We start from the raw sequence: 4,778 nt of genomic DNA, 5'->3' as shown, positions 1-4,778 counted from the left end.
GGATTTTCTTTTAAAATGTTTAAGACACTAAAAGCATATCCTTTCCTTCTAGACTAGGGGGAAACTGCTTCAACTCCATAAAAAACAACTGTATGAAAGACATTTTGCTTGTCAATGACCTTCCTACAACTATTCTAATCAAAGAACAATCTTCAACTACAACTAGCTGATATGACATAAGCATTCCATCTACCGAGAAAAGGTAACCCATCATGTGCCAGTGTTCTTGTAAGGGAGAAAATTATCACATAATTAAATACTATTAAAACCTAGCCTGAGGGGGTGGAGAGATGGCTCAGTGGTTAAGAACATTGGTTGTTCTTGAAGAAGACCCGGGTTAGAATCCCAGCACCCACATGGCAGCTAACAACTGTCCGTTACTCCAGTCCCAGGGGATCTGACAGCCTCCTGACCTCCGTGGGCACTGCACTGCATGACACGGGTGCAACTTACCTACATGCAGGCAATACACACATACACATAAAATAAAAATAATAAAATCAGAACAACAACAACAACAAAAACCCTAACCCGAACTGATTAGATTATCGGGTGGCCATTTGTGGGACTGTAAACTCCTAGTTATATTCTCTTAGGAATGTTACCCAAATTTTCTTCACATGTACTTCCTCTTCTGATTAGTAATGACACTGAGAATGTGGTGGTGGTGTTTTTGCACTTCTATTTTCATTGGGTTTCATTTTTAAAATTATTTTTATTGAGTTTTTGTGCATTTCATATAACAGATCTTAATCAAATTTACGCCCCTCCCCACACCCCCACTGGATTTCATGCATTCTGTCATATAAAAATATGGAACGCTTCACAAATCTGTCCATCCTCCTTGTGTAGGGGACAGGCTAATCTCTGTATTGTTCCAATTTCAGTATATGAGCTGCTGAAGCAAGCACTCATTTTTAGTTTTTAAATGTATTTTATTTATTTGTTTTGTGCATGTGTTTGTTTCACTATGTGGATCCCAGGACTAAAAATCAGGTCCTAAGGCTTACCAGGGCTAACACCTACTCTGCCCAGTGAGACCCTACCCAGCCTGTCCCCAACCCCACCTTGTCCTTAGGCAACCTTCCTGATCTGCCTGCCAGAGACCTGCATTCTACAATGCTAAGAAATGGAAACAACCTAAATGTCCCTGAAGTGACAAATAATGAAAATGTGGTACACAGTTACACACTGGACTTCTATTCAATGGTAAAAAAAAGATGAAATCATGAAATCTGGGGACAAAAATATCATTCACCACTCATCAAAGAAGCTTCTTTTTGCAACAAAGGATGATGCACACAGAAGGACACAACTGGCAAACTGCAGAAGAATAAGAGCTTGCAGAGTACATGTCCCTGGATAGAACTCTTATATTTAAGATCACTCACCCATGGCTCAGGGACCATTGTAGAATAGAGGGCAGAAAGATCGTAAGGGCCAAGGTTGGTACATGATCATAAGGAAACAGTTTTCCAGGCCTCTGGGAACTTGATCATATGAGCTTACAGCATTGTTGAATTCAATCAGACAAACACCCAGAAGAGAACTGAGGAATGGGTAGGAGGCCCCAACCTTATCTTAGGAACTATTGGCACCTGATCACTGCTAGGAGACGGAGAGTGGATTTTCTTTAAGGGAGAGAGAGACTCTAGATAGACTGACTATACTCCAATGGATGAACTTGCACTGGGGGAGCCCTGGGTATACAAACTTGACTCAATACATATATGAGAGAATGCATGAAATCCAGTGCGGGGGAGCAGTACAAAAGGGGAGGGGATACAAGTATGATTAAGATATATTGTATGAAATGTGCAAAAATTCAATAAAAAACAATGAAAATACTAACAAAATATTAGTAGTAACTTTATTTTGATCTTACAAAAAACTGAAACAAACCAAATACTAAAAATGAAACAGTAATTTTAAAATTTCAGCTTTCATTTGTTCTCATGTAAATTTAAATCTAACAACAATTTAAGTAATAATAAAATTAAAATAACAGCAACAAAAATTACAAAATAACCCAATACTGGATACCTTTGAAAAAGAAAAAAAAAAAATCACTGGGAAAATACAGAGAGACTATTGGGATAACCATTTAAGTGTTTTGGATTTTTTGCTCATTTTATTTTTTACTTTAAAGCCAGGGTCTTATCTACCAGACTGGCCTTGAACTTGCTACATAGCTAGCCTGAAGTAAGCCCCAAAACAGCAGATAGAAGGAGAGACCCTGCCTCAACAAGGCGGAAGGCATGAAAGTACCAACGCCAAAAGTTGTCCTGATTTCCGCATGTGCTATGGCATGCCTGAATGCATCTATGCAAGCATTCGCGCACTTATGTACACATGTGTAACACACACACACACACACACACACACACACAGACACACAACTTAAAGATGATATAGCTACAATACAATCAAACCATCTGAAACAAAACATTCAAAAACAAAGGCCATTTTTCCCTACAATATTACTTTCCACTGTTCTGGAGTTTTGTCAACAATACTCTTAAATACTGCATTATAGATAATTATGAAAAGCTGGTAGTTATTAAAATGAACATAACAGCATACATACACCAAATGCCTCTCATATGATCTGCACCTCTCTCAAATTCGGGAACTTACCTGAGGAGCTGTGAGGGTGTTCTACTGAGAGTCTTATTCTCACTGGAGGATTTCTGTGACTGGGACCCTGAAGCATGAGCAGAAAATGCATGTTGTCTCACACCTGAAGGATGCTGCAGTCGAGGAGGTAGTGCTGATGGGGTTTTTATTGGCTTGCTTAGATTCTTTGGCCCTCTGTAATCCTTGTCTGTGACAAAATACAAAAATATCTCAATTTTCCTGCTATAAACAACTCCAAGTATCATTATCCTAACCCCAAAGAAATGAGAATTTGATGTGAACTACCTACCTGAATGGAGACTGTCCAGAATTAGGTTTTTACACCTTCTTTCCTGACACCATATTCCAGTTTTTTGGGGGAGGGGCCTTGAGGTTCTTCAGTCCATGTCTTCAAAAGGAACAGATTTGCTAGTAACTGAAAGTACTCCCAATAAGAAGACTCAATTTTTCCATTTTAGTTCTTATATTAAAAACAAATTAAAGAGACTGGAGATATAACTCAGTCAGTACCTGTTTAGCAAGGCCTTAAGTTCATTCGTTAACCAGCACCAAAAAAAAACCACATAAAAGCAAACTTTAATTAAAAATCAGAATTTAAATTGGGCTAGGAGCACTTGTCTAACAAGTCCAAGGCCTTGGGTTCAATTCACATACCATCAAAAAGCAAACAATCAGAATTTAAGTAAAACCAGCATTTAGCAATCCAGACTTTAATCAAATAAAATTATCTAAGTCATAAGCATATTCTATAACTTTAAAAATGGAATAGTATAGGGACTTAAATAAAATCTAAGCAAAGGACTAAGTTATAAAGAACAAGTGTTATTCAGCTACTTAATTACCTAATGGCAGTATAGTTAATATAACAAGAGAGAATTTTATTTTGTTAGAGACACCTATAAAAATCTAGCAAGTGAAAACCTATTCTAAAAGGTATACCTGTAAACATCAGAGAAATGGTATAACCAATCTAAGTCATAAGCATATTCTATAACTTTTAAAATGGAATAGTATAAGGACTTAAATAAAATCTAAGAAAAGGACTAAGTTATAAAGAACAAGTGTTATTCAGCTACTTAATTACCTAATGGAAGTATAGTTAATATAACAAGAGAGAATTTTATTTTGTTAGAGACACCTATAAAAATCTAACAAGTGAAAACCTTATTCTAAAAGGTATACCTGTAAACATCAGAGAAATGGTATAACCTCTGGACTTGCTTTAAAATTGTCTTTTTGAGACAGGGTCTCCCTATAGCCCCAGCTGTCCTGGAACTCACTATGTAGACCAGGCTGGCCTTGAACTCACAGAGTATCTGCCTGCCTCTGCCTCACAAGTGCTGGGATTAAAGGCGTGTGCAACCACGCCCAGCAAAATATTCTAATTTTATTCCCATTAAAAAGTAAGTTGAAGAGCTGGAGAGATGGCTCACTGGTGCTCTTGCAGAGGATCTAGGTTTGGTTCCCAGCACCCACATAGCAGCTAACAACTGCCCATGACTCCAATTCCAGGGGATCCAAAACCCTCTTCTGCCCTCTACAGGCATTGCATGACACAAGTGTACTTACACACTCACAGACATTAACACTCATACACATAAAATAAAAATAATAGAACTTTAAAATTAAAAAAATTAAGAGGTACACGATTAAAATATTAGGTAAGAGGCCAGGCGTGGTGGTGCATGTCTTTAGTTCCAGCACTTAGATGGCAGAGGTAGGTGGATCTCTGTGAGAAGCTAAAAGTGGGTGCTGATTGTACTGTGCTACCCCCCCACCCTTTACATTTATGTACATTTAAATTTTTCGCTTAGTAAATTTCATGATTGGCTTTGGTTGTCAACATATGTGGAAATCACCTGGGCAATCACCACTAACAGACTGGTCTGTGGACATGTCTATGAGGCATTTTCTTGATTACTGAGTGAGGAGGGAGGGCCAAGCCTGCTGTGAGTGGTGCTTTCCCTGGGCTGGTGGTCCTAGATTGTATAAGAAAGTAGGCTGGCTGGGCGTGATGGCACACGCTTTTAGTCCCAGCACTTGGGAGGCAGAGGCAGGCGGATCTCTGTGAGTTCAAGAGCAGCCTGGTCTACATAGTGAGTTCCAGGACAGCTGGGGCTACAGGGAGACCCTGTCTCAAA

General features: G+C 38.7%; 1 non-coding gene across 1 annotated transcript; it reads right to left on the bottom strand.

Annotated features, from left to right (window-relative positions):
* Window positions 1–807: 807 nt before the first annotated feature.
* Window positions 808–911, bottom strand: LOC115069642. Its single transcript, XR_003848896.1, has one exon. It is a non-coding gene; the product is annotated as a U6 spliceosomal RNA (small nuclear RNA).
* Between the last annotated feature and the right edge of the window lie 3,867 nt (window positions 912–4,778).

The sequence above is a fragment of the Nannospalax galili genome, unplaced genomic scaffold, assembly GCF_000622305.1.
Source record: "Nannospalax galili isolate Female #2095 unplaced genomic scaffold, S.galili_v1.0 scaffold414, whole genome shotgun sequence".
NCBI lineage: Eukaryota > Metazoa > Chordata > Mammalia > Rodentia > Spalacidae > Nannospalax > Nannospalax galili.
Note: the sequence above shows the minus strand (reverse complement) of the source record. Positions and strands in the feature narration are given on the sequence as shown.